This window comes from Gallinula chloropus (assembly GCF_964237585.1).
Source record: "Gallinula chloropus genome assembly, chromosome: 29".
In the NCBI taxonomy this organism is placed as follows: Eukaryota; Metazoa; Chordata; class Aves; order Gruiformes; family Rallidae; genus Gallinula; species Gallinula chloropus.
The window spans coordinates 3,779,453-3,802,979 of record NC_140114.1 but is presented as its reverse complement, the minus strand read 5'-3'; positions in this window follow the sequence as shown (position 1 = coordinate 3,802,979).

Below are 23,527 nucleotides of genomic sequence, written 5' to 3'. Positions count from 1 at the left end.
GGTGCTGCTGGTGGTGCTGCTGGTGGTGCTGGTGCTGGTGGTGCTGGTGCTACTGGTGCTGGTGCTGTTGCTGCTGCTGCTGATGGTGCTGGTGCTGCTGGTGCTGCTGCTGGTGCTGCTGCTGCTGGTGCTGATGCTGCTGCTGGTGTCTCTGGCACCCCTGGGAGCTGCCTGTGCCGTGCCAGGGAAGAGGGGGGATACGAGGAGGCTGCTGGGGCGCAGAGGGATGCCCCTCAGGCCGGGTCGAGGTCTGTGCTGTGACACTGTTTCCGTTGGGAAGCTAAAATCCCCATCGCTGCCAGTTCGTGACCCAACGGTGCTGCTCCTTCAGCTGCTGTTTATCATTTCTAGAGAGAGGGGACGGGGGCAGCTTTACCCCCATCGCTCCCCAGCCCCAGTTCTTGTTCAATGACCGTGTAACAGCTGGAGGATCCCTCTCCAATCATACGGGCGGCGAGAGTTCACCAAAAACCCCTGGCATTTTTACCAACCACTTCCTTTCCTGTCACCCCCTCTCAGCCAGAGCTTTGCCCGAGTCCCTTCTTCTCATCCTGTCAGTAAGAACCTGAGGGGGAAATCACCTACCAGGCTTTAATACCTCAGGGAACAGTCTTAACAGTGCCCTATGTCATTTCTCAGCTCTACCTTCCTTCACATTCAAACATGCCAAACGTCCAGCAGCAGCTCCCAAAACAAAAGAGCGAGGACAGAGAGACATACCTGGCCTGAAACCTCCCCAGGGAGCCCACAAGCAGCCCCTCTGGCGCTGCGGCTCAGGGCTTTCATAGCCAAGAGAAATGCTTTATAAATGCATTTGGGAACTATAAAATGTATTTGGTTTCCTGATCATCTCCAGCCAAGGGATCATAAATTTTGGGAACTGCAAGAAGTCTCCCAACAAGAAGTTCTGCTGGGGAAACTCCTGTAGGTTACTTTGGAGTATTTTCATGTCACACAAACCAAACTTTGCTTAGCAGCAGCGCTGACATCTCATCAGGGCATATTCCCTCCCTGCACTGTCTCTTCTGCTCCTGCCCACAGGCAGGGAAAGAGCCAAAGGGGCACGGTGAGAGCCCCGGACCTGCCGTGCCCTGAGCGAGACCCAGGTATGTGGTTCTGCTGCTCTCATGGATCTGTGCCCCCTCTGCAAGGGATGAGGGGAGTCCTTGTGGGGAGGGAATTTGTGGCTGCTCTGCAACATGCTCTCCTCCTGTCAAAAGTGGGTTTTTATGACCTAATTATTCCTCCTACTTTCTCCCAGTGATGGGTGACCCAGCCTTGACTCTATGTGCAAGTTGGACTCAGTTGATGACAAAATGGGTTTCTCAGCAGTGCTGGAGAAGGTACCAGGGCTTCCCCAGCACCCCCAGCTGTGCGTGGCACCTGGGGACAGCTGGCCCTGTCTGTTCCTGGGCGTACTGGAGCACAGGAGCCAGCAGCATCTGTGGGTGATGCTTTGTTCAGTGTGTATTGGGTAGAAACCAGTGGGCCAAAACCCTTTTGCCCAGTCAGACAGGCCTGCGGGGTTCTATATTTGGGGTGCTGACACTGTGGTGGTTTCCCTTTCAGTGGCTTTTGAGGCTCTCAGTGTGGCAGAGGTGATGCTGCCTTGCTGGGGCTGTGCTGGGTCCCCTGAGCTGCAAAACTCCCAGCTGAGATGGTCTTTAATGTGGGTAGGGGTGAGCAATCCTGTCCTCTTATTTCCTCAGGGCTTTTGGATCAAAACTCCCTCGCTGTGTGTGCTCCTGTGGGTAGGTGCTGGGCTTTTCTGGCCAGAGGAGCCAAGAGGGAAGGTGTGTGTCACAGCGCAGGACAGGAGCAGAGCCTGTATTGGCAGGGACAGTGCCCGGGCTTCTGCAATTACGATGTCCCTCAGGAAAAGGGACTCTAGACATTTTAAATCTTCATGGGGGATTTTCTGTAGAAGAGAAGGAGCAGGAACTTTGAACATCCAGTGCACATTTATTCTCTGTTATAAAACAGGACTCCAATGAATGGCAGGTATTAAGTGGGTAGTGTAAATACAGATTTGCTGCAATTTGATCATTCTGTGGCTTTCTGTATTTTCTGTCATATCCACCGAATTAAGATAGAAATTACAGCCAAGTGTTGGATGGCTTTACATGAGCCCAGACTGTTCACAGTGATCCTGCTTCTTGCTTCTCTCCCTGTCAGAAAAGTGATGCTTGAACCTTGCCACCACAGTCTGTGTTTCCAGTGACCTGAAGTACAGTGTGATCTAAACCAGGACATGGGGAGAGCTGTGCACGTCTTCAAGGCTGGAAATAGTAATCACTGGTAATTGGCAGCCTTGAAGAGATGCAGAGCTTGTAACAGTGCCTGCGTGGCTGAAACCCTGCTGCCAGACAGCACCCCCACTGACATGGCTGCCAGACAGCACCCCCACTGACATGGCTGCCAGACAGCACCCCCACTAACACGGCTGCCAGACAGCACCCACACTGACACAGCTGCCAGACAGCACCCCCACTAACACGGCTGCCAGACAGCACCCACACTGACACGGCTGCCAGGCAGCACCCACACTGACACGGCTGCCAGACAGCACCCCCACTGACATGGCTGCCAGGCAGCACCCACACTGACATGGCTGCCAGACAGCACCCACACTAACACGGCTGCCTGACAGCACCCACACTGACAGGGCTGCCAGACAGCACCCACACTGACACGGCTGCCAGACAGCACCCACACTAACACGGCTGCCTGACAGCACCCACACTGACATGGCTGCCAGACAGCACCCACACTGATATTGCTGCCAGACAGCACCCACACTGACACGGCTGCCAGACAGCACCCACACTAACACGGCTGCCTGACAGCACCCACACTGACACGGCTGCCAGACAGCACCCACACTGACACGGCTGCCAGACAGCACCCCCACTGACAGGGCTGCCAGACAGCACCCCCACTGACATGGCTGCCAGACAGCACCCCCACTGACACGGCTGCCAGACAGCACCCCCACTGACATGGCTGCCAGACAGCACCCACACTGACAGGGCTGCCAGGCAGCACCCACACTGACACGGCTGCCAGACAGCACCCACACTGACAGGGCTGCCAGACAGCACCCCCACTGATATGGCTGCCAGACAGCACCCACACTGACACGGCTGCCAGGCAGCACCCCCACTAACATGGCTGCCACACCCCCTGTCTCGGGCTGTGCTGCTGCTCCTCGGGCTCTCACAGCTCCCCTCCCCCCAGCACAAGGTGTCTCCTTTCCCGGGCGGCTGTTCCATTCCCCACAGCAGGGGGGTGTTTCTCCCCCACCAGCCTCTCCCCACCCCCGGCACCCCCTCTCCCTGCTGCTCCGCTCCCCCGCCCAGCCGGGGCTTTTGGTATCTGCCACAGCCTGGGCAGCAAGTCCCTGCCGGAGCCATCTGGGCCTCGTGTGGAGTCGGCAGCCCCAGAGCTTCAGCCCCTCAGTCCCCGGTAAGTTCACCCCTCTTTTCCACCCCCTTTTCTTTGTGCTGGCAAATTCTTGTGCAGATTTGGCAGTGTGCCACCTGTCTGGAGGGTGTGAGCAGAGTATTTCCCTGCTCCCACCCGATGTGCAGTTTGTTTCCCTCCCCTGCAGCTCTGAGCTGAGCTCTGACAGAGCCTTAAAAGCTGCTGCACATGACCCAGACTGTTCTGCCTGAGGCCAGGGACGTTCTGATGCCTACAGACACCTGCCAGAGCCAGCTCAACTTTGGGAACCAAGACAAGGTACAGCTCGGAGATTTCTTTCTCCAAGTACAGTTTCTGTGGCTACTTGAGTGTTCTCACTTCTTCCTCCTGTTCCTATTCCTCCACCTGATATTGCTCCCCCTCGTATTCCTTCCTGTATTCCTTCTCTAATTCCATCTTGTATTCCTTCTCCTCTTCTTCCTCATCTTCCTTTTTGTATTTCTTCTACTATTTCTCCTTCAATTTCTCCTCCTCCTCCTCCAGCGCCTCATCCTCCTCATACTCCTCCTCCTATTCCTCCTCCTATTCCATCTTCTGTTGCCGCTTCTGTTCCTCCTCATATTCCTCCAACTCCTCTTACTCTGTATTGCTTCTTGGATTCTTCTAATTTCTCCTCATCATCTTCTTCCTCAGCCTATACCTTCTCATACTGTTCGTTCTCCATCCTGCACCTCCTCTTCCACCTCCAAGTATTCCTCCTCATATTCCTTCTCAGTTCCTCCTTGCATTCCTCCTTCTCCTCGTATTACTTCCTGTATTCCTTCCTATGTAACTCCTTGTATTCCTCCTCCTACTCTTCCTCATATTCTTCCCTGTATAACTGGATAATTCCTGCTCCTTGTCCTCTTCTTCCTCATTCCCAAACTCTTCTTCCTCTGTACTATTTTCATCATCATATCATTACTCCTCTTGGAATTAGTTCCTTATTCGTATTCATCCTCTTATTCTTCATAGTCTGTCTTCCTTCTACACTTCCTCCTCCTCCTCCTTGTATTCCGTCTTGGATTTTTCTTCCTCTTCTTCCTCCATCTCATCTTCGTCCTGCTCTTCGGCCTCCTCCACTTACCTTTATTCGTCCTTAGTATTCCTCCTAATACTGTTCATTTTCTGTGCTCCTCCACCTCCTCTTCCTCCTCATAATATTTTTTCGTATTCCTTTCTGGAATCTTCTTTCTCCTCATCATCTTCTTCCTCTTTCTCAACCTCTTCTTCGTTAGTCTCATCCTCGAATTCTTCCTTCACTTACCTGTATTCTTCCTTTATATTCCACCTCATACTGTTTATTGTCCGTCTTTCTCCTTCTCCACCTTCTCCTTCACCTCCAGTTGCACCTCCTCCTCCTTTTCGTATTCCTTTTTGGATTCTTCTTCCTCCTTGATCTCATCTTCCTCCATCTCATCCTCTTCCTCGTCGTCCACTACTTACCTGTTTTCTTCCTTAGTATTCTTCCTCATACTCTTCATTCTCCGTCGTCCACAAATTCCTCCTCATCCTCCTCCTCTTCTTCATGTTCCTCCCTGTGTTCATTCTTGGATTCTTCTTTCTCCTTGTCGTCTTTTCTCTTTCTCAACCTCTTCTTCCTCTGTCTCATTCTGCTCTTTGGATTTTTCCTCCACCTACCTGTATTCTTCCTTAGTATTCCTCCTCACACTGTTCACTGTCTTCTTCCTCCTCCTCCTCCTCATACTGTCCATTGTCAGTCCTCCTCCAAATCCACCTCCTATTCCTGCTCTTCCTCATATTCCTCCCTGTGTTCATTTTTGGATTCTTCTTTCTCCTCGTCCTCTTCTTTGTCTCATCGTCCTCCTCCTACTCCCCCTCTTCCTCCTCCTCTTACTCTTCTCTGTATTCCTTTCTCGAATCTTCTTTCTTTTCGTCCGCTTCTTCCTCTTTCTCAGCCTCTTCTTTGTCTGTCCCTTCCACCTGCCTCTCTTATTTCTTCCAGCCCTGTGCTTTTTTTAGTCTTTCTATTTGGATTCCAACTGCTCTTTCCAAATTCGGATCAAATAGGAACAAGCTGTGTGACAGGCAGCCCTGCAGCGTGCAGGAGAGCACCCAGCGTACAGTGCACAGTGCGCTTCCGGACGTACCCGCGCTGTACATTGTACAGTGCAACACCATCCAGTGCAGTGCAGCGCCTGGAATACAACACAAAGTGCACTGCAGAGAGCAAGAGGACAGCACGGGACTTACAGCGCAGTCCCAGCCCGTAACATACAGACAGGGCAAGGCTACACCCAATGGGAAATACACTAAAGCCCCAAAACACAGACAAGGTGATGTGTGCAGTGCACACAGTGCCGGGCATCAACCTTCCAATACTCTCACACTGTGTGTGTAGATGTGTATATATGCCAGAGCAGAGCGGGCTGCCGTAGCTGCCAGTGGTGCCTGGGGGCCCTGGGGTGCCCCCCACTAAGGGTGCCTGGGCTGCAGGGAAGGGCTGCTGCTGCTGGGCAGGCGGTGGGCACAGGTTGGCTGAGCCTGAGAGAGAGACAGGAGCGCTGGGCAGTGGGCAGCTCTGCTTCAGCCCCAGGAGCGCAGTGTCCCTGGGCTGAAGGCTCGGGCTGGGTCCTTCCCTGGGGGTAGACGCTGTGGGGAAGGACAGAAGTCTGCAGGGGCCGGGGGCCCCTGGGCGGGGCTGTGGCAGCACCGTGGTCCCTGGGGATGGTTGGTTGCTAAGGACTCTCTGGAGTCTCCAGGAAGTGACGTAGGGGCTGCCTGTGTTCTGCCCCATCCCATCTGCCTCCCAGCCCCTCCCGGGCAAGGAAGGGGCTTGGGGGTGCCCTCAGCCCCCCCCAGCAGCTCTTGGGGGCTGTGAGGGGAAAGAAAGGTCCTGGCAAACAGGCGAGATGCCTGAAGATCAGACCAAAGCCCTTGTCGCTCCAGCCTTTAAAAAGTGCATGGGCTGCTCAGATGACCCAGAAATGTCTGGACACATTACTGTCCCTCACCAGGATCCCAAGAATCCCATCCCTGTGGCTTTTTGGGACCCCCTGGAGCAGATCACCGGAGCTGTTGGGGAACTCTGGGGTCTCTCCAGGAGTCTCAGGCAGACTGCTTGAGGGGCTCCCAAAGCTCCCCCGACACAGAGCTTCTCCTCGCTGTGCAACCAAAGAGGCCTGGCCACCCAGAGCTGCTCGAGGGGCCCCCATAAACCCGTTTGACACACCCATAAGCAATCGACCCCCCACATCCACCTTCTCTCCTGATCGTTCCTTTTGTCTTTTTCTCTTCACACCCTCCACCCACCCACCTCTTCCTCTTGCTCTTTCTGTTTCTCTTATTTCTGATTTTTTCTTCCTTCTCCCACCCCCCTTCCAGCCCCTTTCCTCTGGCTCTTCCTTCATCTTTTTTTCTTGGGTTATTTCTTTTTCCCTCCCTACCCGCCCTTTCTCCTTGTCTTTCCTTGGGCTTTTAGGACTGGTTTGGTTTGGGATTTTTTTCTCCCCAACATTGAAAGGAAACAACAAAACACCCCCACTGCGGTACCAACCGTGTCAGACACATCACACCAGACAGTGCCCACAAGAGACTCTACAGAGCACTAAAAAATACAGGCAACAGAATGATGGAAACTACAACAGAAAGTCCCCTGGGGAGCAACACAAAATACACTGAGCAATAGGATGGAGAAATGAACACCGTGTGACACAGCACAGTGCAGACAGGACAGTGCACACTGTCCTGGGCAATACAGGTCCTGCTGCCTATACCATGCCTACCTGACAATAACATAAATATAAAAAGATGTCTATATATGCATTTAAAGAGTGATATAAATATATATATAAAACCATGAAGCATCAGGCAATTAGACAGCACCACATATTTGGGCTCAGTGGTACACGCCACCCGCATGTCATCGATGCCTTCTGCTGTCTCCTCAGGTTTTGTTTTTCCAGTTTTCAGCTGTTTTCTTTAATTCTGCTGGTTTTTAGATTCCAGCTTGCCCCTTCCACCTGCCTCTTTTATTGCTTCCTGCCCTGTGCTTCTTTAAACCATTCTATTTGTCTTCCAGCTTGCTGTTTCCATCTGCTGTTTCTTTGGGTTTCCCTCCCACCGCTTCCACCTCCAATGATTTTTCCTTTTTACCTCCTCTTCATCTCCTTTATTTTCTGCTGGCAGCTCCCTGCCCACACCTGCACTTCTTACTTTTGCTTTCCACCCACCCGCTTTCTTTTGCCTTTTACTTTTTAGTTCCTTCCTTCTGTTTATTCCTATTGTTTCACTTCCCCATCCAACCCCCTTTCCAGGAGTTTCCTTCTCATTTCTGGTTTTGTGTGGTTCATTTTTCACTTCCTGCACTGCCCGCCCCCTCCTACTTTTCTTGTCTTGTTTGGTTTTGGATTTGTTTTCATATTTCTTTGCCTGATTCTTCCTGCTCTTTTCTTTTTCTTTTGAATTGCTGTTTCATGTTCATTTTTTCCCCTGCCAAACCCCCCCTGTTTCCTGCTGTTTCTGTTCTCTCTTTGGTTTTCCCCTGGTACCTTTCCGGTGATGACAGAACTTGGGTGGTGCCGTGGGCAAAGGTGGAGCTGCCCGGTGGAGGCAGGTTTGTGCTTGTCCACTCCCTCGTGTGATGGAAGAAGCAGCTGCCTGGAGCCTTCTCCAGACCTGTGTGAGGGAGAGGGAGCGGTGACTGGCTGGGGAGACTTGCAAGGACCACCAGCAAGCGGGTCCCGATGGCCAAAGGCCCCCAGCTCTTTCCTGAGCACGCTGAGAATTTGTGTCTTGGCTCTGGGTACCCACTGAGCTGCTGCCACAGCAGGACGGGCTTGAAAAGCAGGGAGGAGCCTTGTTTGTGTGAGGTGACCCGGGAGAGCTGGGCACAAGGAGCTGGGAAATGCTGTGGATTCCCTGGGCAGGCGTCAGCCAGGCGAGAGCCGGCACGCTGCCCGGGCTTGCTGAAGCCCTGTGCCAAAAGCGCCCTGGGGACAGGGGTGAGGGGGATTCTGGCAGCGCCCGGGGTGGGCGATGCGGAAGGTGCCTGGGGGCCAGAGCAGAGCGGGGTGCCATAGCTGCTGGTGGTGGCTGGGGGCCCTGGGGTGCCCCCCACTAAGGGTGCCTGGGCTGCAGGGAAGGGCTGCTGCTGCTGGGCAGGCGGTGGGCACAGGTTGGCTGAGCCTGAGAGAGAGACAGGAGCGCTGGGCGGTGGGCAGCTCTGCTTCAGCCCCCAGGAGCGCAGTGTCCCTGAGCTGAAGGCTCGGGCTGGGTCCTTCCCTGGGGGTAGACGCTGTGGGGAAGGACAGAAGTCTGCAGGGGTCTGGGGGCCCGTGGGCCGGGCACTTGGGCTGCCCTTGTGGCAGTGCCTTGGTCCATGGCATCCGTTGGTTGCTAACGACTCTCTGGAGTCTCCAGGAAGTGACGTAGGGGCTGCCTGTGCTCTGCCCCACCCCAACCGCCTCCCAACCCCTCCCGGGCAGGGAAGGGGCTTGGGGGTGCCCTCAGCCCCCCCCCCAGCAGCTCTTGGGGGCTGTGAGGGGAAAGAAAGGTCCTGGCAAACAGGCGAGGTGCCTGAAGATCAGACCAAAGCCCTTGTCACTCCAGCCTTTTAAAAGTGCAGGGACTGCTCAGATGGCCAGAAATGTCACGATGTACCGGTGTCCCTCACCAGGATCCCAAAAATCCCATCCCTGTGGCTTTTTGGGACCCCCTTGAGCTGATCACCGGAGCTGTTGGGGAACTCTGGGGTCTCTCAGCGTCCTCACGCTGACTGCTCGATGGGCAGCCAAATGCCCCCAGCACTGTGGTGTTCCAACTGCTTCCAGATTCTCCCCCCCACCCCAGAATCCCTCCCTTCCACTCACTCCTTTTCATTTCTCTTTGGTGGTTTTTTCCCTACTTCTCCCCGCCCATAACCTCCCTGCCCCTGCACGAAACTTGATCGTGCTCTTTTGTTACTCTTTTGGCAGGGGGTTCCTTTGCTTCCTTCCTCCTTTCTCCTCTTTTATTTTCCTTTCTTCACCCCCTCCTCCAAACCCTTCTTCACGCTCTTTCCTTCTTTGGTGGTGGTGGTTGTTGGGGGTGTTTCCATGTCGTGTCCCCCCCACCCCGCTGCTTCCTGCTTTTTCTTCTGTTGTTGTTGGGACTTTTTCTCTTCCCGTCCCTGTCCCCACCTCCTGTCCTCTCCTTTTCTTGTTTTCTTGGTTTTGGGGTTTTTCCTTCCCTCTTTCCTGCCCCTTCCACTTGCTGTTTCCTTTCTCTTGTTTTGCTTTTTATTCGATTCCCCCCGTGCCTTTTGCCCTTCCCTTTGTTTGTGCTTCCCGACCCCTCGCCCAGCCCTTTTCCCCAAATTTGTCCCTGTGTGTCCCTATGGGTCTCCATGTGTCTCTGTGGGTCGCTGTGGGCCCCTGTAGGTCTTTATGGGTCTCTATGGGTCCCTGTTGGTCTTCTTGGGTCTCTATGAGTCTTGATGGGTCGCTATGGGTTCTTGTGGGTCTCTGTAGGTCTCTATATGTTCCTTTTGGTCTCTATTTGTCTATATGGGTTCTTCTGTGTCTCTGTGGGTCCCTATGGGTCTCTGTGGGTCTCTAAGTGTACCTATGTGTATCTAAGCATCTCTGTGGGCCTCAAAGGGTCCTTATGGGTCTCTCTTGTTACCTATGGGTCCCTATAGGTCCATATGGGTCTCTAGGGGTCCCTATAGGTTTCTGTGGTTTTCTGGGGGTTTCTTTTAGGTCCCTATAGGTCCCTGTGTGTCTGTGTGGGTCTCTGTGGGTCCCTAAAAGTCTCTATGGGTCTCTGTGGGTCCATTTGGGTCTCTGTGGGTCTCTATAGTTCTCTGTGGTTCACTATGGGTCTCTATGAGTCCCTATGGTTCTGTATTTGTCCCTATGGGTCTCTATGAGTCTCTATGAATCGCTGTGTGTCTCTGTGGGTCACGATGCATCTCTGTGAGTCTCCATGAGTGTCTGTGGGGCTCTGTTGTTCCCTATGCATCCCTATGGGTCTCGGCGGGTCTCTATGGGCCTCTATGGGTCCTTATGGATCTCTTTTGGTCTCTGTGGGTTTTTATGGGTCCTTGTATGTCCGTATGGTTCCATATGCGTCCCTATGGGTCACTATAGGACTTTATGGGTCTCTGTGTTTCTCTATGGGTCTTTGTGATTCACTGTGTGTCTCTATGGGTCCTTCTGGGTTTCTATGGGTCTCTATAGGTCCCTGTGGGTCCCAGTGGGTCTCTATGGGTCCATATGGGTCTCTGTGGGTCTCTACCTGTCCCTATGGGTCTGTTTTTTGTCTCCATGGCTTCCTCTAGGTCTCTGTCGGTCTCTATGGGTCCCTCTGGGACTCTATAGATTTCTGTGGGTCTCTATGGATCCCTGTGGGTCCCTATGGGCCTCTATGAGTCTCTATAGGTCTCTGTGGGTTTCAATGAATCTCTATGGGTTGATATAGGTCCCTCTGGCTCTCTGTGGGTCTCTATGAGTCTCTGTGGGTCGCTATTAGTCCCTGTGGGTCCCTATGGGTCTCTATGTGTCTCTGTGGTTCTCTGTCTGTTTCTATGGGTCCTTATGGGTCCCTATGGGTCCCTAAGGGTTTATATTGGTCTCGATGTGTCTCTGTGGGTCTCTCTGGGTCTCTATGGGTCCCTGTGGTTCTTTATGGGTCTCTATGGGTCTCTGGGTCTTTATGGGTCCCTTTGCATCCCTATATGTTTCTGTGTGTCTCTCTGTGTCTCTGTGGTTCCCTGTGGGTCTCTGTAGGTCTGTATGGGTGTCTATAGGTTTCTATAAGTCCCTGTGGATATCTATCACTCCCTATGGGTATCTATGGGTCCATATGTGTCTATATGTGTCTTTAGGGGTCCCTATGTGTCCCTATGGGTCCTTATGTGTCTCTATGGGTCTCTGCTTGTCCCTATGTGTTTCAAGGGGTTTCTGTGTGTCCCTCTGGGTCTCTATGAGTTTCTAAGAATCCCTATAAATCTTCATGTGTCTCTATGTGTCATTCTGTGTCTATGAATCTCTGTAGGTCTCTGTGGGTCCCTAAGGGTCTCTCTGGCTCTTTATGGGTCGCTATTAGTCCCTGTGGGTCCCTATGGGTCTCTATGTGTCTCTGTGGTTCTCTATCTGTTTCTTTAGGTCCTTATGGGTCCCTATGGCACAAACAGCGGCTGCTGTAGCTGCTGGTGGTGCCTGGGGGCCCTGGGGTGCCCCCCACTAAGGGTGCCTGGGCTGCAGGGAAGGGCTGCTGCTGCTGGGCAGGCGGTGGGCACAGGTTGGCTGAGCCTGAGAGAGAGACAGGAGCGCTGGGCGGTGGGCAGCTCTGCTTCAGCCCCCAGGAGCGCAGTGTCCCTGGGCTGAAGGCTCGGGCTGGGTCCTTCCCTGGGGGTAGACGCTGTGGGGAAGGACAGAAGTCTGCAGGGGCCGGGGGGCCCGTGGGCCGGGCTGTGGCAGTGCCATGGTCCCTGGGGATGGTTGGTTGCTAAGGACTCTCTGGAGTCTCCAGGAAATGATGTAGGGGCTGCCTGTGCTCTGCCACACCCCATCTGCCTCCCAGCCCCTCCCGGGCAGGGAAGGGGCTTGGGGGTGCCCTCAGCCCCCCCCAGCAGCTCTTGGGGGCTGTGAGGGGAAGGAAAGGTCCTGGCAAACAGGCGAGATGCCTGAAGATCAGACCAAAGCCCTTGTCACTGCAGCCTTTAAAAAGTGCAGGGACTGCTCAGATGGTCAATAATGTCATGATGTACCGGTGTCCCTCACCAGGATCCCAAAAATCCCATCCCTGTGGCTTTTTGGGGAGCCTCTTGAGCAGATGGCCAGAGCTCTTGGGGACCTCTGGGTTCTCTCAGCCCCCTCCTTTTTCCAGTGCTGCTGTGAAAAGCCGGAATCAAAGCTCAGTGGCCTTGGTGCCTGTGAAGAGGGATTCTTCCCTGCAGCGCTGGGCACTCAGGGCTTCGCTCCTCCATATGTGTGCGCTGCTCAAGACCAATTTTCCTCACCATCTTTGTGTTTGTTTTGTGGATTTTTGGGGTTTTTTCTTCCCTCTTTCCTGCCCCCTCCACTTGCTCTTTCCTTTCTCTTGTTTTGCTTTTTATTCGACTACCCCCGTGCCTTTTGCCCTTCCCTTTGTTTGTGCTTCCCGACCCCTCGCCCAGCCCCTTTCTCCTGTTCTGCCCTTGGCCCTTGTTTGCCTTTTGCTCTCTCCCTTCCTGTCCCTCCATCTCTTTCCTGTTCTCTCTTTTGGTTTTGTATTATTTTACTTCTCCCCTCCACGCTCTCCTGTCCTCTTTCCTTTCTTCCCTTCTCTCTTACTCACCTTTTACTCCTGTCCTTTCCATTCCCTTCTTCCGCCCGCACCCCCCCACCTGCTCTGGCCTCTGCTCCTCTGCTGAGTGTGAGTTTTAGGTGTTTCCCTGCTGCTCTCCCACCTGCCCCTTCTTCCTGCTCTTTATTTACTGGGGTGTTTTGTTTTTTGTGCTTCCCCCCAGCCCGCCCCTTCCTCCACCTTTAGTTCCTGGAAGAGAGACGCTTCTAGGAAGCCACTGATCCCTGTGGCTTTTTGGGAGCCCCTTGAGCAGATGGCCGGAGCAGTTGGGGAACTCTGTGGTCTCTCCAGGAGTCTCAGGCAGACTGCTTGAGGGGCTCCCAAGGCTCCCCGACACAGAGCTTCTCCTCGCTGTGCAACCAAAGAGGCCTGGCCACCCAGAGCTGCTCGAGTGGCCCCCACAAAGCCCTTTGACACACCCATAAGCAATCGACCTGCCACATCCACCTTCTCTACTGATGGTTCCTTTTGTCTTTTTCTCTTCACACCCTCCACCCACCCACCTCTTCCTCTTGCTCTTTCTGTTTCTCTTTCTTCTGATTTTTTCTTCCTTCTGCCAACCCCCTTCCAGCCCCTTTCCTCTGGCTCTTCCTTCTTCTCTTTTTCTTGGGTTATTTCTTTTTCCCTCCCTACCTGCCCCTTTCTCCTTGTCTTTTCTTGGGCTTTTAGGACTGGTTTGGTTTGGGAATTTTTTCTCCCTGACAGTGAAAGGAAACAACAAAACACCCCCACTGCGGGACCACACGTGTCAGACACATCACACCAGACAGTGCCCACAAGAGACTGTACAGAGCACTAAAAAATACAGGCAACAGAGTGATGGAAACTACAACAGAAAGTCCCCTGGGGAGCAACAGAAAATACACTGAGCAATAGGATGGAGAAATGAACAGCGTGTGACACAACACAGTGCAGACAGGACAGTGCACACTGTCCTGGGCAATACAGGCCCTGCTGCCTATACCGTGCCTACCTGACAATAACATAAATATAAAAAGATGTCTCTATATGCATTTAAATAATAATATAAATATATATATAAAACCATGAAGTATCAGGCAATTAGACAGCAACACATATTTGGGCTCAGTGGTACACGCCACCCGCATGTCATTGATGCCTTCTGCTGTCTCCTCAGGTTTTGTTTTTCAACTTTTCAGTTGTTTTCTTTAATTCTGCTGGTTTTTAGATTCCACCTTGCCCCTTCCACCTGCCTCTTTTATTGCTTCCTGCCCTGTGCTTCTTTAAACCCTTCTATTTGTCTTCCAGCCTGCTGTTGCCATCTGCTGTTTCTTTGGGTTTCCCTCCCACCGCTTCCACCTCCAATGATTTTTCCTTTTTGCCGCCTCTTCATCTCCTTTATTTTCTGCTGGCAGCTCCCTGCCCACACCTGCACTTCTTACTTTTGCTTTCCACCCACCCGCTTTCTTTTGCCTTTTAATTTTTAGTTCCTTCCTTCTGTTTATTCCTATTGTTTCACTTCCCCATCCAACCCCCTTTCCAGGAGTTTCCTTCTCATTTCTGGTTTTGTGTGGTTCATTTTTCACTTCCTGCACTGCCCGCCCCCTCCTACTTTTCTTGTCTTGTTTGGTTTTGGATTTGTTTTCATATTTCTTTGCCTGATTCTTCCTGCTCGTTTCTTTTTCTTTTGAATTGCGGTTTCATGTTCATTTTTTCCCCTGCCAACCCCCCCCTGTTTCCTGCTGTTTCTGTTCTCTCTTTGGTTTTCCCCTGGTACCTTTCCGGTGATGACAGAACTTGGGTGGTGCCGTGGCCAAAGGTGGAGCTGCCCAGTGGAGGCAGGTTTTTGCTTGTCCACTCCCTCGTGTGATGGAAGAAGCAGCTGCCTGGAGCCTTCTCCAGACCTGTGTGAGGGAGAGGGAGCGGTGACTGGCTGGGGAGACTCGCAAGGCCACCAGCAAGCGGGTCCCGATGGCCAAAGGCCCCCAGCTCTTTCCTGAGCACGCTGGGAATTTGTGTCTTGGCTCTGGGTACCCACTGAGCTGCTGCGACAGCAGGAGGGGCTTGAAAAGCAGGGAGGAGCCTTGTTTGTGTGAGGTGACCCGGGAGAGCTGGGCACAAGGAGCTGGGAAATGCTGTGGATTCCCTGGGCAGGCGTCAGGCAGGCGAGAGCCGGCACGCTGCCCGGGCTTGCTGAAGCCCTGTGCCAAAAGCGCCCTGGGGACAGGGGTGAGGGGGATTCTGGCAGCGCCCGGCGTGGGCGATGCGGAAGGTGCCTGGGGGCCAGAGCAGAGCGGGGTGCCATAGCTGCTGGTGGTGGCTGGGGGCCCTGGGGTGCCCCCCACTAAGGGTGCCTGGGCTGCAGGGAAGGGCTGCTGCTGCTGCTGGGCAGGTGGTGGGCACAGGTTGGCTGAGCCTGAGAGAGAGACAGGAGTGCTGGGCGGTGGGCAGCTCTGCTTCAGCCCCCAGGAGCGCAGTGTCCCTGAGCTGAAGGCTCGGGCTGGGTCCTTCCCTGGGGGTAGACGCTGTGGGGAAGGACAGAAGTCTGCAGGGGTCTGGGGGCCCGTGGGCCGGGCACTTGGGCTGCCCTTGTGGCAGTGCCATGGTCCATGGCATCCGTTGGTTGCTAACGACTCTCTGGAGTCTCCAGGAAGTGACGTAGGGGCTGCCTGTGCTCTGCCCCACCCCAACCGCCTCCCAACCCCTCCCGGGCAGGGAAGGGGCTTGGGGGTGCCCTCAGCCCCCCCCCCAGCAGCTCTTGGGGGCTGTGAGGGGAAAGAAAGGTCCTGGCAAACAGGCGAGGTGCCTGAAGATCAGACCAAAGCCCTTGTCACTCCAGCCTTTTAAAAGTGCAGGGACTGCTCAGATGGCCAGAAATGTCACGATGTACCGGTGTCCCTCACCAGGATCCCAAAAATCCCATCCCTGTGGCTTTTTGGGAGCCCCTTGAGCAGATCACCGGAGCTCTTGGGGAACTCTGGGGTCTCTCCATTTTCTCGCGCAGACTGCTCGAGGTGCAACCAAATGCCCCCAGCACTGTGGTGTTCCAACTGCTTCCAGATTCTCCCCCCCAGCCCAGAATCCCTCCCTTCCACTCACTCCTTTTCATTTGTCTTTGGTGTTTTTTTCCCTACTTCTCCCCCCCCATAACCCCCCTGCCCCTGCACGAAACTTCATCGTGCTCTTTTGTTACTCTTTTGGCAGGGGGTTCCTTTGCTTCCTTCCTCCTTTCTCCTCTTTTATGTTCCTTTCTTCACCCCCTCCTCCACACCCTTCTTCACGCTCTTTCCTTCTTTGGTGGTGGTGGTTGTTGGGGGGTGTTTCCATGTCGTGTGTCGTCCCCCCCCCCCCCCCCCCAGCTGCTTCCTGCTTTTTCTTCTGTTGTTGTTGGGACTTTTTCTCTTCCCGTCCCTGTCCCCACCTCCTGTCCTCTCCTTTTCTTGTTTTCTTGGTTTTGGGGTTTTTCCTTCCCTCTTTCCTGCCCCTTCCACTTGCTGTTTCCTTTCTCTTGTTCTGCTTTTTATTCGATTCCCCCCGTGCCTTTTGCCCTTCCCTTTGTTTGTGCTTCCCGACCCCTCGCCCAGCCCTTTTCCCCAAATTTGTCCCTATGTGTCCCTGTGGGTCTCTGTAGGTCTCTGTGGGTCCCTCGGTGTTCCTATGGGCTTCTGTAGGTCTCTATGAGTCTCTATGGGTGTCTTTATGTCCCTGTTGGTCTCTATGGGTCTCTATGGATCCCTGTGTGTCCCTACGGTTCTCTATGGGTCCCTGTACGTCTCTATGGGTCCCTACGGGTCCCTCTGAGTCGCTGTGGGTCTCTATGAGTCCCCCTGGGTCTCTATGGATCTCTAAGGTTCTCTGTGAGTCCCTGTGGGGTCCTAGGGGTCTCTGTGGGTCTCTATGAGTTCCTATGTGTCTCTATGGTTCCCTGTGGGTCTTTATGCATCTCTATGTTTTCCTATATGTCTCTATGGGTTCCTGTGGATCTCTATGTGTCACTTTGGGTGTCTATGCATTTCTATGTGTCCCAGTGGGTCTCTATGGGTCCCTATGGGTCTCTGTATTTATGCTTCTCTATGGGTCTCTATGGGTCCCTCTGTGTCTTTATGGGTCTCTATGGGTCTCTTTTGGTTTCTATGGGTCCCCGTGGGTCTCTATGGGTCTTTATGGGTCTCAAATTGTCCTTATGGGTCTCTATGGGTCTCGATGGGTCCCTTTAAGTAGCTGTTGTTCTCTGTGTGTCCGTACGGGTCTCTATTTGTCCCTATAGGTCTCTATGGGTCCCTGTGGGTCCCTCTGAGTGGCTGTGTGTCTCTATGAGTCCCCCTTGGGTCTCTCTGGGTTTTTAAGGGTCTTTATGATTCCCTGTGGGTCTCTATTGGTCTCTGTGGGTCCCTGTGTGTCCCTGTTGTTTTCTGTGGGTCTGTATGTGTCCCTATGGGGCTCTATGGTGCTCTATGAGTCTCTATGGTTCTCTGTGGGTCCATATGGGTCTCTTTCGGTCTCTATGGTCCCTATAGGTCTCTATGGGTCTCTGTGAGTCCCTGTGGCTCTCTGTGGGTCCCTCTGGGACTCTGTGGATCCCTGTGGGTCTCTGTGTGTCTCTATGGTTCCCTCTGGGTCTCTGTGGCTTACTATGTGTCTCTATAGGACCCTATGGGTCTCTGTGGGTCCCTATGGGTCTCTGTGGGTCCCTATGGGTCTCTGTGGGTCTCTAAGGGGTCCCTGTGATTCTCCATAGGTCTCTATGAGTTTCTGTATGTCTGTTTGGGTTCCTATGGCTGTCTATGGGTCTCTGTGGATCTCTATGGTCTCCTTGTGGGTCTCTGTGTGTCTCTGTGGGTCCCTATGGGTCTCTATGTGTCACTATGAGTCTCTATGGATCCCTGTGGGTCCCTGTTGTGTCTCTATGGGTCCCTATGGGTCTCTATGGGTCTGTGTGTGTCTCTATGGTTTCCTGTGGGTGTCTGTGAGTCTGTCTGGGTCTCTATGGTTCTCTATAGGTCTCTGTGTGTCCGTGTGGGTCGTTACGGGTCTCTGTGGATCTCCATGGGTTTCAATGAATCTCTGTGGGTCTCTATGGGTGTCTATGGGTGTCTGCGGTTTCCTGTTTTCTCTATGTGTCCATATGGGTCTCTGTGGGTCCCTATGTGTCTTTATGGCTCTCTGTGGCTCCCTATGGGAATCTATGGGTTTCTATGGGTCTCTATATATCCCTGTTGGTCTCTATGGTTCCCTGTGGGTTCCTATGAGTCTCTACGAGTATCTATGAATGCCTATAGGTCCCTATGTGTCCCTAAGGGTTTCTATTGGTCTCTGTGTGTCTCTGTGGGTCTCTCTTGGTCTCTATGGGTCCCTGTGGTTTTTTATGGGTGTCTATGGGTCCCTAACGGTGTCTGTGGGTCCCTGTGGGTCTCTATGGGTCTCTGTGGGTCTTTATGTGTCCCTTTGCGTCCCTATGTGTTTCTGTGTGTCTCTCTGGGTCTCTATGGGTGCCTATGGGTATCTATGGGTTTCTATGTGTCTCTGTGGGTCCCTGTGGGTCCCTGTGGGTCTCTATGGGTCTCTATGGGTCCATATGTGTCTCTATGTGTCTTTAGGGGTCCCTATGAGGCTCTGTGTGTCCCTATGCGTCTCTATGGGTCAATCAGTGTCCCTGTGTATTTCTAGGGATCTCTATGGGTCCCTGTGGGTGTCTATGTGTTTCTATCTCTCCCTCTGGGTCTCTATGGGTCTCTAAAGGTCCCTATGAATCTTTATGTGTCTCTATGTGTCCTTCTGTGTTTCTATGGGTCTCTAAAGGTCCCTAAGGGTCCCTCTGGCTCTCTATGGGTCTCTATGGGTTGCTGTTAGTCTGTGTGGGTCCCTATGGGTCTCTATGTGTCTCTGTGGTTCTCTATCTGTTTCTGTGGGTCCTTATGGGTCCCTATGGCACAAACGGTGGCTGCTGTAGCTGCCGGTGGTGCCTGGGGGCCCTGGGGTGCCCCCCACTAAGGGTGCCTGGGCTGCAGGGAAGGGCTGCTGCTGCTGGGCAGGCGGTGGGCACAGGTTGGCTGAGCCTGAGAGAGAGACAGGAGTGCTGGGCGGTGGGCAGCTCTGCTTCAGCCCCCAGGAGCGCAGTGTCCCTGGGCTGAAGGCTCGGGCTGGGTCCTTCCCTGGGGGTAGACGCTGTGGGGAAGGACAGAAGTCTGCAGGGGCCGGGGGGCCCCTGGGCCGGGCTGTGGCAGCACCATGCTCCCTGGTGATGGTTGGTTGCTAAGGACTCTCTGGAGTCTCCAGGAAGTGACGTAGGGGCTGCCTGTGTTCTGCCCCATCCCATCTGCCTCCCAGGCCCTCCCGGGCAGGGCAGGGGCTTGGGGGTGCCCTCAGCCCCCCCCAGCAGCTCTTGGGGGCTGTGAGGGGAAAGAAAGGTCCTGGCAAACAGGTGAGGTGCCTGAAGATCAGACCAAAGCCCTTGTCACTGCAGCCTTTAAAAAGTGCAGGGACTGCTCAGATGGCCCAGAAATTCCATGACGTACCGGTGTCCCTCACCAGGATCCCAAAAATCCCATCCCTGTGGCTTTTTGGGAGCCCCTTGAGCTGATCACCGGAGCTGTTGGGGAACTCTGGGGTCTTTCCAGGTCCTGGGGCAGACTGCTCGAGGGGCATCAGAATATCCCCAGCAGTGAGGAGCTTCTCGGGAGGCTCCAAAAAGCCCTGTGGGGCTCCCAGCAGCCATGCAGCTTTTCTGGAGCCACTCGAGCAGCTGGCTGGCATGTTCTGGGAGCTCTGGGGTCTCTCCAGGAGTCTCAGGCAGACTGCTTGAGGGGCTCCCAAGGCTCCCCGACACAGAGCTTCTCCTCGCTGCGCAACCAAAGAGGCCTGGCCACCCAGAGCTGCTCGAGGGGCCCCCACAAAGCCCTTTGACCCTCCCATAAGCAACCGACCCTTCCACAAGCAACCGACCCCCCCACATCCGCCTTGTTTCCTGATCGTTCCTTTTGTCTTTTTCTCTTTACACCCTCCACCCACCCACCTCTTCCTCTTGCTTTTTCTTGTTCTCTTTGGTTGGGTTTTTTTTGCTCACCTGCCTCCAGCCCTTTCCTCTGGCTCTTCCTTCTCTTTTTCTTCTCCCTACCCGCCCCTTTCTCCTTGTCTTTCCTTGGGGTGGGGTTTTTTTTTTTTGCTGTTTGGGATTTTTTTCCCCCTTTTCCCCTTTCCCTGTCCCTTCCTCCATCTCTTTTCTCTGTTTTTCTTTGGAGATCCCCAACTTCTCCAACATCAGTCTTTTCCCACGGGGATTTATCTCTTCCCCAGCTTCCCCAGCGTGGGTCACTGCTATGGGTGCAGTCATAAAATCCCAGAATATTTATCAGGCTTGACTATTCCATCCTCTTCTCCACAGGGTCAGAAGCCCCCCCGCTCAGCAAACCTGCTCCAGCATGGATCTCTCTGTCCCTTGCTCATCTCTGTGCCATAGTCTCTCTCTGTAGGCTGCAAGTGCTGCCAGGGGTTTTCTCCAATGTGCGTCACAGCAGCTCCTGTCTGTCTGCCCCTGCTCCAGCGTGGGGCCTCTCCACGGGCTGCAGGTGGGGTCTGGGCCTTTTCCCTGGGCTGGTGGGGGGACACCCACTCCATCATGGGTTTCTGCAGGGGCTGCAGGGGCATCATTCTCTCCAGCACCTGGGGTGCCTCCTTCCCCCCACTTCCCTGGCTTTGGTGTCTACACATTTTCTTACATCTTCTCACTCCCTTTTTCTGGGGGCACAAAGCAGCTGCTTGTGGGTTTTTCCCTCCTAAGTGTGATTCCCAGAGGAACCCTGACCATCACTGATGGGCTCAGCCTCCGTCAGCATTGACTCCAGCCTTGAGCTGGGTGGTGTTTACTCTGTGGAGCCTGCAGAGAGCTTCTGGCTGCTTCCTGCAGCAGCCCCTCCTGCAGCCCCCCTGCTCCACCTGAACCCAGCCACGCAAAACTACAACAGGCACTAATGAACTTTGCTATAAAATGAACGATGCCTCAGTTCACTTCTCTGATACCCAAACAGCTCCCTGTCAGCGAGCTCAGGTACTGTATTTGATCAGGGAAGAACAAATACCAGATGTGTTTAGAATATATTTCCTTTCCAGTCTTCACATCTCCCTTCTTGCCAAGTGTTTTCCTTTTGTCCTAGGAGCAGGTTTCTGTTGGGGTGATTCAGTGCTGTGAAACCTGACAGTCTCGGTGTCATTTATTCCCTTTCAGTGCTTGGCCTTCAGCTGCTGCTGGTTGTCTGCTCTCTGCCTCTGGCTGTGTGAGAACCTGAGAGGAGCCATCGATGGTGGGAGGATGAGTTCCTGCTGTGAAGAGGACAGTCGCTGTAGGAAGACCCTTACCTGGTGTCCGGTCAGTAGTCTTGGTGAAGTCTCTGCCTGTGTCTTTGTGCCATGTCACCTGTTCCCAGAGAACTGTAGGATGGGTTTTAATCCAAGAGTTGGCTGAAGGGAAAACTCCAAACCAAGATCACAGCCCTTTTCCCAAGGTGCTGTGATTGGAGGCCTGGAGAACGTGCTCCTTAGTTCCCAGCACCGTCTGATCCCTGTTCCTTCCTTGGTCAGCAGGTGGCTACTAGTGAGCTGGCTGTATTTATGGGACCACAACTTCCTCCTCAGGTGATGAAGGTCATTTGTGGGGGGAGATAATGGGACCAAATTGACAGCAGTGTAGGGGTTTACTCTGTGGCTCAGGCTTTGTTTCTTGAAGTACAGATTGGCTTTGAGTTGTCTCACCTATATCCTTATTCTACAGAAACCTCTGGTTAACTTTATTGATTCCTTTGAATATAAAGAAGGGAGGGTAATGCTCAGCATATTTATGTTCTTTCCTGAAAGTGATTATCATGTTTTTTTGAGTCCAGGTCCATAGCCAGTAGCCACTGTTTTAATACAGAGCCCATAAAGCTTCCCCCAGAGATCAAGGCACACACCGTCCTAGTTACCTATTGCTAATGGCCTGAAGGTGCTTTATACTCTCAGAGCTGCTGTAACTCCTTTAACATCAAAATCATTTTCTAAGCTACAAGAAAAAAACTAGAATTTTTTTAGGGTGACTAAAACAAGCTGCTGCAGATGCTTCTGCATTTTTCTGTAGCCTTTTAGTGTAGCTGGTTCCGTTGCTGAAGTTGTTCACAGCCTGGAGGCAGAAAACATTGACACAAAGGTACCGTGACACTTGAGGAGCTGCATGAACAAAGGCCTCCCCCCCAGAGTGTAATATGTCTGCTGCAGGCTGGGCAGTGTCCCTTGTGGCACAGTGTGACTCCTTTCTGGGCAGTCAGCAGGTCTGGTGCACTTGTGTTCCATGGAGACTGAGTGCCAGGTGAGCCAGAGCCGGGTCCGGGAGGGGTGAGAGGGCTTCTGGCCCATGGGTGGCAATTCCAGAGGACTCAGTGTAGCTGGGAATGTCCGTGCGCTTCCAGAGCCAGGGTCATTTCTCCTGCTCTGTGGCTTTTTGGTTCTTGCTTGGAAGGAAAGAACAAAGCCAAGGTACACATGAGCTGACCCCCTTTCTGTTGCCAGCCATGAAGGTGCCTCTCGGCGGGGTTCTTCCTCCAAGAGAGCCACGTGTCTGGGCAAGGTCGTGGTCCATCCAGCTGTCTTGTGCATCTGTCTGTGAAGCTGTCTTTCCCTGGGAGCGTTGTCTTTTGTACCCCAGTCTGCTGGCTGTCTCGTTCAGCAGGAATACTTGACAGCCGACACAGCAGGATGTAACCGCTGCTTGGCAAGTTGTCTGTACGTCCCCAAGGAGCTGAGTGGGGATAAGGCCATTTCTAGCTGAAAGGACTCTAGGAAGGGCTGACCCCTTTCTGTCACTGAGTCTTTGCGCATACACACACACACAGGCACAGACACACACACAGACACACACACACACACACAGACACACAGACACAGACACACACACACACACACACACTCTATTTCAGGGGGTCCGTCTTGAGGTTTTTTTCAATTTTCTTACAAGTGTGTCAGTACCTGGTGTTTTTCCTCCAGCATCTCTGCTCTGCTGCGACTGCTGGGTCTCGTGTGGTCATACTGGTGTGGCCCCAAGTGACTCAGCTGTGCTGCAGAATGTGTCTGGGCTTGGACTGCTGTTAAAACATCAGATGAGGGAAAAGCCTGGATGAGAACTAACAGTTTGCTTTTCCGTGCTGTGTCCTTGCTTACGTTGAGCAGAGTGACTGTTCTCTGTGTCTGTCAGGGACATCTTTCCAGTGTCTTTCTGGTCGGAGCTGTGCAGTCGTGTTGGGCAATTTGATGGGGACAGAGAGGGCTTTAAGCTGGGGACTGTGAAACCAGACCAGGTGTTTGGTGTGGCGGTGAATGATGCAAATATCCTCCTCTCTGCAGAAGGGCTGAGGTATTTGGTTCCCAAGGATATGCTGTCTGACATCAAAGCACTTGACAGGTCTGAAAGGGGGTGGGTTTGGCTGAGCAGTGGCAGCTGCAAGTCAGAACTGAACACGGCAGGGATAGAGCAGTGCGTTGCTGTAGTGTGTGGCCATGGTCAGCCGTAGCTGTCCTTACTGCCACGGGAGCTGATCAATCCACCACCTCTCGTCAGCCTGTTCCGGCACCTCACTACTCTCTCTGTAAAAAAACTTCCCTCTAATATCTAATCTAAACCTTCCTTCCTTTAGTTTTAATCTATTCCCCCTTGTCTTACCATTGTCTACCCTTTTAAAAAGTTGATTCCCCTTCTGTTTGTATGTTCCTCTCAGGTACTTGAAGGTGTGAAAAGAAAGAAGATGGAAGTCTTCTTCATGCTTTTAGCAGAAGAATGTAACACCTTATTTTT